Below are 14,959 nucleotides of genomic sequence, written 5' to 3' on the forward strand. Positions count from 1 at the left end.
TCCTTAAATCTTTCACTTATTTTTTAAAAATGGCCATTTGTTTTATTGTTGTTGAATCTGGAGCATATTTTTAAATATATTTTTTGGGTAACATTCCTTTATCAAAGATGTCCTTTACAAATGTTTTCTTCCAGTCTGTGGCTTATCTTCCTTTTTTTGATAGTGGCCTTCATATAACAAAAGCTTTTCATTATCATAAAGCCTAAATTATTTATTTCTGAAAGGGTTTTGGCCCAGACAGGACATTGTAGCTGGTGAAGCCTTAAAGGCGGAACCAAAGAGCTCCTATCTCCCCCACCCCTAGGAATTTACCTGTGATGCCATCTTCCCCACTCCTGGGAACTTACCTATGGCACCAAACCTAGGACCAATGGGCTACCCATGCATCCTTGATGCCCCCTAAGGTTCCACCCCAAACCGAGGCTACTTACATACCCCCGACGCCACGTGTCCACCAGAGAGAAAGCCAGACTCCAGTGGTCAGGGAGTGTCGGTTCTCTCTCTCCGTGTTCTCAAAATAAAGGCCTCTTTTGTTTTATACTTCTCATCTTCTGGATATAATCCTGTCATTTGGGACCATGATTTGGTTGGCAGACGATTGACTCCTGGGACACAGCCAGTTCCCTGTCGAGTCCCCAGCCGATTCACGAACCAGATTACATTCACTTTTCCTCTCCTGGGATCCACTTGACCTGTTGCCAGCCACCTGCACTCAACACCGGCCCAATTAATTTCAGGTGAGCACGCTCTGGAAAATTCTTGGCGCTGGGATCAGCCCCAGGCGAGTTTTTCTCCCCGTTCGCATGGGTTCGTGATGCTCTCACATCCTTAAGACAGCCCAGCGCAGGGTCTTTCTGGGCAACCTGTGTCCACACTCAAAAGTCTCTCATGTCCTTTGGGTTCAGATAGCCCAAGGCAGAGTTTTCTGGATCACCCCCACTGAAAGACTCTCACCTCCCTTAGAGCTTCACGCTCTCATGGCAGAACTGTTACTGACCCCACGTGGACTCCACTCGTAAATCTCTCAGTGACGACTGGAATATACGAGTTTTTTGAACCTTAGCCGCCCTGTGGTGCCTCGGAACAAGTGACGGCTCACTCTCTGGACCAGGGCTTATTTCTTACCTGAATTAGTCATGGGAAACGTGTTTCCTAATTCCCAAAAGACATCTTTACAATGCCTAATTTCCAATCTACGTACTCTTAAGATTAAAAGTACCATAAAAACTAAATGATTAACTTTTTACTGCCAGGAGGTCTGGCTGACCTATCCACTTATCGGTGACCTTTGGCCCAGAGAGGGGACGTTTGACCCCTGCATTCTTAAAAACCTGTATAATTTCTGTCAGGCCAGGAAAGGCTTTCTTTGTTCTGAGAACACACCCATCTTTCATTAAGTCTTGTACTCCCACCCAGATACTTTTAGCTAACTCTGCCGCGACACAAATTGTTCCCTCCTGCCCTCAGGATTTGCTTGATGTACCACCAGTTTTTTCTCGGCCGCTGCCTGCCTACCCCCAAAATTGTTTCTCGCCATTACCTCCCACCGTGCAATCATCTTTCCCTCCCTTGACACCTGATTCTCCCAGCAGCTCTAATCCCTCTGTTAGGGCTTCCTCAAAGTCTCCAACTTCTTATTCTCCTGATAATTCTCCGTCTTCTACAGCATTCTCACCGCCTGTTCACCATACTCGGTCTCAATCGTTGTGCCCTTCTGGCAAGCCATGTGATTGTTCCAGCTTGTGCTGGGAGCAGTCACTATGTTGCAACGCTCCACCACGTGACAGGGCGCTGCCATCTTGGGACGGATCTCACGGTCAATGGGCGCCCCTTGTGGCTCCTCTTGTGAACAGCAACAGCCACCCTGTTGCAGTCCACATGATGGTTCATTGTGCTGCTGACAGCAATTTCATCACTGCAAGGCACACAGTGAGACACCATCTGCCTGTGTTTCCTCTTCCAAGGGTGACTGGCAGCTGCTCTATAGCTGTTCTACAGATAATTGCTCACACCCGCCTACCAGATGGATGGCTGCCCAATGGCCATTTACTCTGCAATCTTCTCCTCAATCTCTGCTACCACTTCAGGAGCAAGCTGGCCCCGAGGGACTTGTTAATATACAAGTGCCTTTCTCCCTTTCTGATTTATCTCAGACTATCCATAAACTAGTTAGCTTCTCTGTTGACCCACAGAATTATATTGCGCAATTTGAATTTATTACTAATTGTTATGATTTATATTTTAAGGATTTTTATGTGATTCTAAATACCACTCTCAGCTCACAAGAGCGAAATCAGCTGTGGCAAGCAGCTCGAGAAGAAGCTGACCTCAGGTGTAAGGCAAACACCACTGATAATGACCCTGGGCCTGCAGCTGTGCCAGAACAAGATCCTAACTGGAACTATCAGAATGGACAAGGTTCAACAAAATTACATAAAATGATTGAGTGTCTGATTGTGGGCCTTAATAAGATTGCTCACAAACATACTAACTATAACAAACTTTTAGAACACGTCCAGGAGGCTAATGAAAACCCAGCTGTGCTCCTAAATCAGCTTCAGGAAACCTTAATTAAGTTTACTAATGTGAACCCAGACTCTCATGAAGGGATGATTGTTGTTAACTCTTATTTTATTTCCCAGTCTGCTCCTGATATTCATGCAAAATTACAAAAGGTTGAATATGGCCCTCAAACTCCATAAGGGGATCTACTTAAATTAGCTTTCTGTGTCTTCAACAACAGAGATAAGATTCAAAAAGAGGAGAAGCAAGCTCAAAAATTAAAGTTTGCTAAATATCAGTCTGACCTTTTAGCAGTGGCACTCAGAGCTCCCAAGACAAGAAATCCACAACAAGGTGTGGCTGCCCGAGTCCTGCCTGGACCGTGCTTCAAATGCAGCAAACAAGGACACTGGGCAAAAGATTGCCCTAACCCTGGCATTCCTCTAGGACCATGTCCATACTGCAACGTTAAGGGCCATTGGAAGAGTGACTGTCCTAGCTGCCAGTGAGTGGGTAAATCATCCTCTAATCCCTTGCCCTCATAGGAGATTCCGTCAATGCCAAATTCGTCACTGACTGACCTGCTCGGACTTGCTGCAGAAAATTGATGGGGCTCGGGGCTCACGGTCCCCACTCCGGTAACCTTGTCAGAGCCCTGCGTCTCACTGGAGGTTTCAGGTAAGATAATATCTCTGCTTGTGGATACAGGGGCAATGTATAGTGTACTTCCTGAATTTTCAGGACCTTGTAGTAAGTCCTTGATTTCTGTTGTGGGCATTGATGGCAAGCCTACCCAGCCTTTGCAAACTGGGCCTATCCCATGTCTATTCCAGACTCTTTTCTTTACCCATAGCTTCCTAGTAATCCCAACATGTCCCACACCCTTTTTAGGTAGAGACCTTCTTCAAAAGCTTAATTTTTCCTTCACCTTCTCTCTCTCCACAGCCCTAATCCTCCAAACAGCCTCACAATGCATCGCAAAACCATTCCTTCCCCTTCCTCCTTCTCTGGCCTACCCAATAGTTTGGGACACATCCAATCCCACTCAGGCTACACATGCCATGCCTGTTTTGATCTGTCTCAGGGATCCCTCAATTTTTCCCTGCATTCCCCAATACCCCATAGCTCCCCAACATTTAAGTTTAACATTAAACCCATATTTAAGTGCCTTTTGGACAACGGTTTTCTTAAACCTACCCATTCACCCCAAAATACTCCCATTTTCCTGGTACTCAAGCCTGATGGGTCCTATCGCCTGGTACAGGACCTTAGGGTAATTAACAGTGCTGTTACCCCAACTCACCCAGTGGTGCCAAATCCATATACCATGCTCTCGCATATCCCTCCCTCCACCACTCACTTTATCTTAAAGATGCCTTCTTTACTATCCCCCTACACCCTGATTGCCAAAACCTTTTTGCATTTACATGGGCTGACCCACACACTCTCAGGTCTCAACAACTTACTTGGACAGTGCTCCCCCAAGGGTTCAGAGATAGTCCCCGCTTCTTTAGTCTAGCTCTCGCTACTGACCTCACAGAACTTGATCTCAAACCTAGTGTTCTTCTTCAATACATAGATGACCTCCTATTTTGTTCTCCATCCCATGTTAGCCATACACCATTCAGCCAGTCTTCTTAATTTCCTTGCTAGTCGTGGATACAGGGTCTCTCCTGCTAAAGCCTAAATAGCCTCCCGAAAAGTCAAATACCTAGGTCTCACTCTCACCCCCACCACTCACTCCATCACCTCAGAGCATAAGGCAATTCTTTGTGATCTCCAGGTGCCCACAACTAAGCAACAGGTTACATCTTTCCTAAGTTTAGCTAATTTCATTCATCTCTGGATTCTTAACTTTGCAGCCCTAGCTCAACCCCTCTACAAGGTCACTAAGGGTCCCTTATCAGAACTCCTGGACCCTAGTAGGCCCATATATGCCTCCTTTCAAAAATTAAAAGAGGCTCTCCTAAAAGCTCCAGCTCTTACCCTTCTTGATCCCACCCAACCTTTCATCCTATACACTACTTGTCAGGGCCACAACACTGTAGGTGTACTAGTACACAAAAAAGGACCTTCTTTTCAAGCAGTAGCTTACTTGTCAAAACAGTTAGATCACACAGTAAAAGGATGGGCTCCTTGTCTCTGAGCTCTTGCAGCTGCATCCCTCCTGACACAGGAAACTAAAAAGTTTACATTAGGGCAATCTATTACAATACACTCACCTCATCACCTATGTGAGCTTATCTCACATAAGGTGTTCCCTGCCCTAATGACCCCTTCTCGCCTTCAACAGGTACACTTAGCTCTCTCTCAAGACCCTTGATTCTTTGTTGCAAATAGTGGTCCTCTTAATGTGGCAACCTTACTTCCCACCTCAGAGGGCCATCCTCACCATGACTGTATTGAGTTTCTACAGATGACTCCCACCCCTTTTCCTCACATTAGTAGCACACCTCTCTCTTCAGCCTTTTGACACATGATGGCATGGTTCATAGATGGCAGTTCAACAAACACAGACAACCAAATCCCTAGAGTGGTCAAAGTTGCTGGACTCCCATCCTGGTTTCACATCACTCAGGCTAAGAGGTGCCCTCCCAGCCCTAAATCTGATCATTCTGAGTGGTCATCTCATCTTCTGTTGCCCACCCATCTCCGTTTCACAAAGGCCTCGCAGCCACAGTTAACAGGCTAAGTCTGTTTTGTTATCCACTTTGGTTCCTAATTTCTTACATTCTATTAATGATCATTTTTACCACAGGACTCTTGACAGTCTTTCCTAAAGACCCCACATCATGTGTAAGATAATCTTCATATTGTTCTATGCGATGACTGTCGCAGTTCTTTCTACCCTCAGCTATCTGGTTAAATGTGACATCCCTGAAAGCCTAAGCCCTTACCTTCCCTATACTGGCACAGCCACCACCTTCCCTGTTCCCCCTATTTTTTCCAGTTCAACTCCTGGACCAGAGACAAGTTTTATACACCTACCCTCCTAACTTTTATGCTTTCAGATGGGGGAGTAATCACCTCTCATAACTTCACTTCTCCTAACCCCACACTTACTTTTCAGAATTCTACCTCACTGTGACAATGATCCTACTTCAACATTGTCCTGATATAATTACATGTCTAAATCAAAGGCACTTTTCCTTCTACCTCACCTGGATCCTTAAATATGACAGTGCCATGTCTCCTCATAACATCTTGTCTCTTTGGTTTTCCAGTCAAAAGTACGTGCATTCACCAGTGAAATTGTCCTGGCTAAAACACCTGGCACCAGCGTCTACCTGGGCATCAACCATCATCCTGTTGACTCCCCTAGGCTCTAGTACAGTACCCTCTGCCAGTAGGAAGTAGTTAAAGAGAGAAATCTTCGCCCCTTTTCATAATAGTCATAAGATGGGATATGAAAGGCTTTTGGCCCAGACAGAACACCGTAGCTGGTGAAGGCTTGAAGGCGGAACCAAAGAGCTCCTAAATCCCCCACCCCTAGGAATTTACCTGTGACGCCATCTTCCTCGCTCCTGGAAACTTACCTATGGCACCAAACCTAGGACCAATGGGCTACCTATGCATCCCTGATGCCCCCTAAGGTTCCACCCCAAACCAAGCTTACTTACATACCCCTGACACCACATGTCCGCCAGAGAGAAAGCTGGACTCCAGTGGTCAGGGCGTGTCGGTTCTCTCTCTCCGTGTTCTCAGAATAAAGGTCTCTTTTGTTTTATACTTCTCATCTTCTGGATATAATCCTATCAATTTCATGAATTGTGCCATTATAATTTTTCATAAAAAGCCATCGCTATACCCAATCCTACCTAGATTTACTCTATATTATCTTCTAAAACTTTTTACAGTTTTGAATATTGTGTATAGGTCTATGATAATACTCTTAATTTTTGTTAAATTTGTAAGTTTTGTATTTAGACTGATTATTGTGCATGGATGTCTGCTTGTTACAGCACCATTTGTAGAACAAAAATACCTTTTTTCATTGCATTGATTTTGCTCCTTTGACAACCATCAGTTGACTGTGTTTCATACAGATTCCTTCTGGGCTATGTTATCCATTGATTTATTTGCCTGTTCTTTCGTCAATACTCCTTATCTTAATTGCCATAGCTTTTAAAGTCAGGTGATGTCCATCTCCTAACTTTGTTAGAGCTTTATTGCTACTATTAAGAACCATTCAGAAATGACTGTTTCTCATGCATGTCTTCCAGATATAGCTGACTTTTGGGTTTTGAGTCTTTGCAAGATCCTTCCTCTTCAGTTTGTCAGAAAGGAAAAGGTGCTGCCTATTTGGACTATCCTCTGGTTCTTTGGCACTGGTCATCTGGTAATCTCAGCCTTGACATAAGAACAATTGATTAGAACAGTTACATTATGTTGGCTAGTTGTACAGTAAGTAATATTATTATCAAACAGTCTAAAACATGGCAAACTATGGTAATTGTTTAATTTGCCACCTTTAACTCCATGAACTAGATTTGTGGTTATATAGCAAAATTTAAAATAAACCAAAAAACTGTCTACAGTAAATATGCCCTTAATATACTGATGTTACTCTCAGTGGGGAAAATTTAAAAGGGGTTCGAGAAAAATAGAGAAATAAAAGAAGAGAAAGAGATTAGAAGCAAGTTGAAGGACCAAGGAAGATCACACACACTTGGGGAAGTGATGAAGAGAGGCGGGAAAGAGGATGAAATAAAAACAATATCATAACAAAAGAACAACAAAAACCCCCAGAAACAATTTTCACACTTATAAAAATAAGAACAAACTATCAAGAAAAAAGTGAAAAATAAAAGAGAAATAAAATGCCTACTTCAGGGTATGTCCACATCAGGCATGGACTGCTGTCACTGGTAGAGTTGGGCAACAGAGTTCAGATCCTGTTGACAAATGCCAGTAGTAGATTTACAGCAGCATAGTGAACTCTCCCAGCAAGGCTGAACCTTTAGTTCCACTGTTTTCTGGTTGTGAGGCTAGAATCAAAGTTGTTCAGCTGGCGATACACATGTGCCTCCTGCCAGCTTGAAATGGGCTCTCTTGCTGACTTGAACTTTGCTTCTTGACCCCCTGTTGACCTGAACTCGGTTTCATCCCACCCTGACACTGAGAGCTGCTGGATGGAGTCAGCCCACAGCTTCTCTGAGGTCTGAGCTCAGTTGTCCCCTCTCTAAGATGGCTACCAGCTCATTGCTCTCTTCTAGCGGGACATGAGCCTGTGAATGACTCACAGCTATTGCAGTCCACTGCATCCACTGCTCCATTCCACGGGTGCATTTCTCTGTGGAGGCCTCTGGGGGTGCCAGCAGTCACCACGCATCTGCAGTTTTGAGTTCCCCCTCTTTCACCATGAACCAGGGCTCAGGGAGCAAGTGCTGTTTGCCACCTCCTCCTTCTGTGTTGAGATCTCTCTTTCTCCTCTCCCTGTGGGCTTCAGTTCTGGCTTTAGATCGTTGCTGGGTCCCAAAGACCCGCTTTCTTTTTTCTTGTCTTCCTGACATTGCTGCATTCCAGTATCTGGACACCACATCTCTGGAGGTGTTTCTCTGTTGCATTCTACTCCATCATTCCCCGAAGTCCACAAACCTTTTGTAAGGAACACAGAATATTATAATAAGTGTGTACTGATCCCCTAAAGTTTTAAAAATAGATCACTACCAACTACAGCCGTGTTTAAATTCTTGGAATTTAATATTTACTTATTTTGTTAAAGTTTTTTTCTTAGTACCTTTTAAAGATAATAATATTCTATGTAAAAGTCAGATACTTGTTTGTACTGCCATCAAACATTGCATCTATTGACTAATAATCAATATACTTTTAACATATGTGATAATCACTTTGATTCATTATTTAATGAACATTTATTGAATTGCTATAATATACCAGATGTTCAAGTTTTACTTAACCCTGAATAATTGCATTCCTGATCTGAAGTGAGATACTTTCTGTAACTTTATTTTTTGCACCAAAAAGTAAGTCTGAGGATTCCTTCAAGACCTCCCTCTGAGGAATCAGATGTACTTTTGGTTTCTTGCTGACATAAATGAATCTCTTTATTTTTAAGTGAAACTACCTATTTTGCTTATAGTAATCCTCTGCCTTTGATTTACAAGGCATTTGTGTTTTTGAGTTTTGATTTCATGAAACATGGTGATTATAGTTATGTATGAAGTGACTTCTATACCCTTATCTTTTAAAATAGCATGTATTGAATATTTGTCTCATAAGTGGAGATGTGATGAATATTTCTTCAGTAAATTGATAAATGTTTTGATTGGTGGTAGAATTTATTAAAGGAAAAAACAGAGTGGAGCATTTTTAGACAATAAATAAGGTCCTTATCAACTCAAACTTGGTTTTCTCCTGTGGCTCAAAAGTCTCTTGTACAGTCTTTGCTGTGTTTTTGAATTACGTACACTTTTCTGACTTGGATAAAGTCTCTCTCCATTTATGTACTTCACTTATGTAAATATCCCCCTCTGTTAAAATCGTCTCACCTGAAAAATATTCCTCCAGAGCAGTTTCTATTATTCCTTTAGCCATCACCTGACAGGTTATGATTTGGACCTAAGGTGCCTCCAAAGACTCATGTGTTCACAAAGTGACTGGGTTATGAGGACATTTAGTTGTCTTGCTAGCTGGCAGTGGGTCACTAGGGGTATGACTGGAAGATGTCTCCCTCCTTGAAATCCTTCTTTATTCTGTGCTTTCTGGCTACCATAAGGTGAGCAGCTCTCCTCTGTGTAAGACCATCTTTAATGCCTTTATGCACGGGAGCCTGCCAATGGTGGATTGAAAGCATGAGCCAAAATAAGTAAGTTATGGGTGTTGGAATTTTTATTTTAGCATCAAGAAAGTGACTAAGACAACCTATAAAGACTTTGGGTTAAAAAGAGAAGTATTCAAATCATTTTCTCCAGGCTTTCAGTTTGTCTTTGAATCAGTCAAATGCCTTGCTGCTATGACACATACAGTTTACAAGAGGAGAGGCTTGTTTTTGCTCATGGTTTCTAAGGTTTCAGTCCATGGTCAGTAAGCTCCAAGGCAGGAACACTGTGATGTAAGGAAAAGAACTTCCTATTTCATGGCATCCGGGAAGCAGAGAGCAGAATAATGAGCCTAAAAGGGAGGAGTCAGGAACAGATAAAATCTCCTGATTCACATTCCCATGACCCATTTTTATCAACTAGACCCCACTTCATGATAGACCATTCAGTTATAAACTCATCAGTGGATGAAACCATTGATGAGATTATTGCCTTTGCAACCCAATCACCTCCCCAAGAATGTCTTAATCCAAACAAGTTGACAATCAGCTGTTTACTAACTTTTTCAAAGGGAAAGTATGATGCGGTCATTACAGGAAGTGGACTCTTTTCCTCTCTATATTTTAGATAAGTATATCTCTTAAAAATTCCAAACCAAATCATTTCAGTAAGCAAGCAAAGTGTTATATAAAAGAGTTTGTTTCCCCTAAGTGAAAGCCTAAGTCAGTTCACTGGGGAGCAAAGAGGTTCCTGTATCCACTCTGCAGATGTACTGATTGGGCTTTAACTGTTTAAACAATGTGATTTTAGGTTACTAAAGATACCCAAGATAAAAGATCTTTATGGTTTCCCTTTTTAAAAATCAGTCATTTGTAACTTCACTGTCCTTTTAATATTGAATACACATTTTGAAATTGATAGTGTTCTGCTTCATAAGATAATTTATGCCATTTTATTTAATGACTGCAGAGTGATTTAATAGTTTTCTGGTTAAGAGATATAGAAAGATCTAAATACAGTCCCTAGGAATGTTGATAAAAGGACAGAATTACTTTGAAGTCAATGTAAATTTTGAGACATTGGAATTGAGATTCTTAAGTAAAAGGGAAGAATGGAAATAAAAATTGTTTATACCTTTGGAGTTAGAGCTATAATTTTGTATACCTGAAAAAGATAGGAAAGATAATTACAACAAATAGTTGAACTTAAAGGAGGTTTTAGGAACTTAAAAGCTTAATATAAGGCACTAGATGTTGGAAAATAAGAAGTAATTGTACCACTGAGATACCCGTTTAGTTTAGCTAAAACTCAGTAAGTAAGTTTTAGTCACACTACTCAAATGTTCCAAAATGGCTTTTGGCTAACCCCCAAGTTTCTAAATGAACTAGCCTAGTCAGGCCTTTCAACCCACTTAGAACTGAGATTCTCTGGTAAGGAATCAAGGAATTAAAACAAAGTTTATGCTCCTAGCTTTTAAAAAAGGAATCAGCTCTCTGCCTCCTTACTATCTTGGTAAGCATTTTCCTTATCTAGCCCTTACCCTTCTCCTTATCTTGTCCCTTGGAGCTATGTTACTCCTGTGACTTGTCCTGTGCATTTTGAAAGCAACCTTTTTGGGACTCCTTGACTACTAACTGCTTTTTCCCCAGAATTCTGGTTTTGGTTTCCCCTTTGCCTTAACAATCTGTTCTTTGAAAAATTTCATGTTGCTAAGAGACTCAATGTCAAGTTTCATTGCCCTAGCCAAGAGCAAATCCCACAGATCACAAGTTTACTATGAGGAAAGGAATTTCAACATGGTGATTATGCAAGCAACCTGAAGAAACAGATGAAAGGTTAACCTGAGCAGAGCAAGAGCTCAGACACTCATGGAAAAGCAGACAGACAGCATTCCCCACTTTGGCACTGATGGTAGCTAGCAGGGCTAAATATTTAACATTAAGCCTAAGTCAGTTCACTGGGGAGCAGAGAGGTTCTTGTATCCACTCTGCAGATGTATTGATTGGGCTTTAACTGTTTAATAAATGAATCTAGAAAGAGAAGGGTCAGGACAGCATATCTCTATGATAAGAAAGTCCAAACATCTGCCAATGTGAAAATAAATGACTGTCTTCGCTGCAGAATAGAAAGGAAGTGAAAAAAGGAACTGTGGTTATTAATAAAAGATCAGAAATCTTGCCTACATATTATTCTTTTTTACTCTTTTCTTTGATTCTTCATCCCCAAGAAACAAGGCTAAATGTGTTTCTTCAATGAAACACTGAATATAGCACAGTAGACCCAGGTTTACATTTTGGCACCACATCACCATACCATCTTCCAAAATTTTGCCATCATCCTAATCTCTGTCGTCCAAATTTTTAAAAATGAGGTGATATACAAATATTTATCTCATAGTATTGTTAAGCAAAATAGCAGAGGTGGCTATTACGGCTTTGCGTCAGGATGCTTGCCCTCCCTTCTTCAAGGTGCTCATCAGTCTTGTTTTTTCCCACTTTTTCTGAGCCCCAGCTCGCTCTGCAGAGCAGGTTTCTCCCCTGCTTTTCACTTTTACTTTCTCAAATAAGCTAAGCCCCTGCTTTTTGCTTACTTTGTTCAATTCTTTGTTTGAGATAAGAAGAATCTAGAATCTAACTCCAGATGGACAGGTGAGCAACCAGGAACCTGGTCACATTTAATTGGTGAGCCACATTTAAGAGAAGGCCGCCTGATAACACATGTGTATGTGCCAAAACATGTATATGCTCTGTCTTTTTTTTTTTTTTTTTTTTTTTTTTTCGTCTTTTTCCTTTTTATCGGTACCGGGGATCGAACTCATGACTGCCTGCTTTCAAGGCAGGCGCTTATGCCGCTGAGCTAAACCCCCAGCCCTTAGATGTATATGCTTTGTCATGCATGCATGTTTTATAAGGAATGAGCATAATGCTCAGATATCATTTGTGTGTGTTTGTGTGTGAATACAGAATGTGTAAAAATGAAATATTTACAATGCACTTAAAAGACAATATTTGGACCTCTGGGTTTGCAGACAGCAATAGAAGACTAGATTGTTATCATATGGGAGGTTTATTGGAAACATCAGTGGCACCATCTCTGAGGTCATTTCCAAGGTAATTCTGTTTCTAAAAATTCAGATGTACAATAAGATTGAAGTTTGTTTTTTAATAAATGGACTTCTTATAAAATCCTTACTTATTCTCAGATGCTAAAAATAAAAAACTGTATGCCTGAAAAACTTTATGCTACAGTACACAAAATTATGCTTCTCCTAATTGCTTCGTCTGTCCTTCAAACCGCAAAGTCAAATCTAACTGCACAGGAAAGGAAAATGTTCACAGACTTATGATAACTAAACTTAGTCAAAGAGGCATAACACTGAAAGCTAAAGATCATCTTTGATTATTTAGTTTATTGTCATTATTATTTACTCTCTTGTGGTTGTTTAAAAATTTATGTCATAAAAAGGTAAAAAGAAATTATGCAATGTATTGAAAAATTTCCATTTTCCCCACTTTACTTTTCATTATTTAATTTCTTTCTCTACTTTCTTTCTCCCATATTTCTTTCGTTCAAGTATAAAACTTTGAAAATATGAATTCTGGTAGGAAATGCAATAAGATTATATCAAAAAGAAATGTTTGTCTTTAAATGAGGTAGAAGGATATTCTGTTTAGAGCCATGAACTATCTACTTTGTCTGGGATTTGCCTGCATAGACATGTAGAGAAATGTGATAAAGAAATGTAACTGTTAGAGAAAAAGCAAAGAAAACTTGGTCAGGAATTAGCAATGTAACAGAAAGGCTGCCAGCAGTGAGGAAAGCCAACTCAAGAGAGAGGTCACGAGAGCTGAAACTAGCCATGCGTGTCAAATGGACGTGGTCATTCAAATCCTTTGGGGTTCTATCTCTCTGGAACTTGTTGCAGTTCTGTCTATGTAACAACAGGATTTAAGGCTTGCTTTGTTGGATTTCAGTCTTGCTTTGGAAGATTCTTGTCTCCCTATTTCTTCCATTTGGAACAGAATTTTTTTTTTCTTTTTGAGGAAGAAGGCCACTGTATTTTGCTTGAAATTGCGTAAAACACTTTGGATGTCTTAACAATATCAATTCTTTCAATGTATAAATATGAGATACCTTTCCTTTTGTGATATTTATTCTTTTCAATACTTTTTAAATCAAAGACTTGTGGCTTTTTATTGTAGAGGTCATGTGCTATAAGATTCAGTTTGCTAGTATTATGTTGAATTTTTCCTTTATTCATCAGGGACATTGGTTTTTAATTTTCTTTTCTTTTTTGTATTGTCCTTGACTGGTTTTGGTATCCGAGTAAGATTAGCTTTAAAAAATGAGTTTGGGAAACTTTCTTTTTTTTCACAACTTTTTGGAATAATTTGAGAATTGTTAGTTCTTCCTTAAAAACTCGATAAATTCAGCAGTGAAGCTATCTGTCCTAGACTTTTCTCTCCTGGGAAATTTTTATTACTGACTTAGTCTTTTTACATGCTACTAGCCTAGTAAGGTTTTGTATGTCTTAATAGTTGAATAAATTTACTGTGTTCAGAAATTTATCCATTTCTTTTAGATTTCCAGCTTGGTGATGTACTGTGGTTTATAATACTGTTTAGTAATCCCTTGTATTTGTGGGGTATCAATTTTAATGCTTCCTTTTTTAAATCTCTGAGTTCATTTATTTGAGCTTTTTGCTTTTTGGTGGTAATTTAGATAAAGTTTTTTTTTAATTTAATGTGTTTTTTAGGAAAGTGAATTTTATTGATTTTTCGGCTGTTATCTCTTTCTATCCTGAACTCAGTTATTTCCTAACACTGATTTTCTATTTGGTGATTTATTATTTTTCTATTTCACTGAATTGAATAATTAAGTTTTTTATTTGAAATCTTTTAATTTTTTTATTTTGAAGAGAAGAAATCAAGAATGAAGAAGCAAACAAATAATTAAAAAACAGCACCAAAAGCAAAGCCACAACAGCAACAATACAATAGTGAGACAGGATTTCAAAACAAGATGATCGCAATTTAACCGTGGTTATTATATTGTATAATATTATCCTTAAAGTAATTGTTCAGGCTACCAGATACAGGTATGCAAGACTGATCAAACAATATAATTTCCTTTTGATCCGTTTCTTGAAATCTTTTAATTTTTTGATGAGGAAACATTGCTGTAATTTTCCCTTTGGTACTGCTTTTGTTGTACCCCATAGACTTTTGTATGTTGCACTTCCTTTTTAGTTTGTTTTAATTTTTAATTTCCATTTTGTTTTTTTTATTAACCCATTGGTCACTTAAGAACATGTTGATTAATTTTCATGTATATACAATTTCCAAAATTCTTGTTTATTTCTACTTTTTTTCTATTGTGGTCACAGAAGATACATGAGTTTTTAAAATTTGTTGAGATTTGTTTTCTGTCTCAATATGCAATCTATTTCAAAGAATATTCCACGTAGTGAAATAAAGAATATGTATACTCCAGCTTTTGGATGACATATTCTGTGATTTCTGCATTATATCATTAAACACCACTGCATCTTTGTTGATTTTTTTGTGGTCTAAATTATCTGGTCACTGATAAAAGTGGAGCATTAAAGTCCTGAGCTATGATTTTATTGAGATATAGCTTTGCATTTAGATCTAGAAATATTTATTTAAATACAT

The 14,959-nt window shown here is 39.7% G+C and overlaps 1 long non-coding RNA gene across 1 annotated transcript; it reads left to right on the plus strand.

Moving 5' to 3' along the window:
- The first annotated feature begins 142 nt into the window (after nucleotides 1-142).
- Nucleotides 143-14,538, plus strand: LOC134470492 (uncharacterized). Its single transcript, XR_010039421.1, has 3 exons — nucleotides 143-737; nucleotides 3,048-3,180; nucleotides 5,727-14,538. It is a non-coding gene; the product is annotated as an uncharacterized LOC134470492 (long non-coding RNA).
- The last annotated feature ends 421 nt before the right edge of the window (nucleotides 14,539-14,959 follow it).

The sequence above is a fragment of the Cavia porcellus genome, unplaced genomic scaffold (assembly GCF_034190915.1).
Source record: "Cavia porcellus strain 051 isolate PalLab524CR breed Dunkin Hartley unplaced genomic scaffold, mCavPor4.1 scaffold_15, whole genome shotgun sequence".
NCBI lineage: Eukaryota > Metazoa > Chordata > Mammalia > Rodentia > Caviidae > Cavia > Cavia porcellus.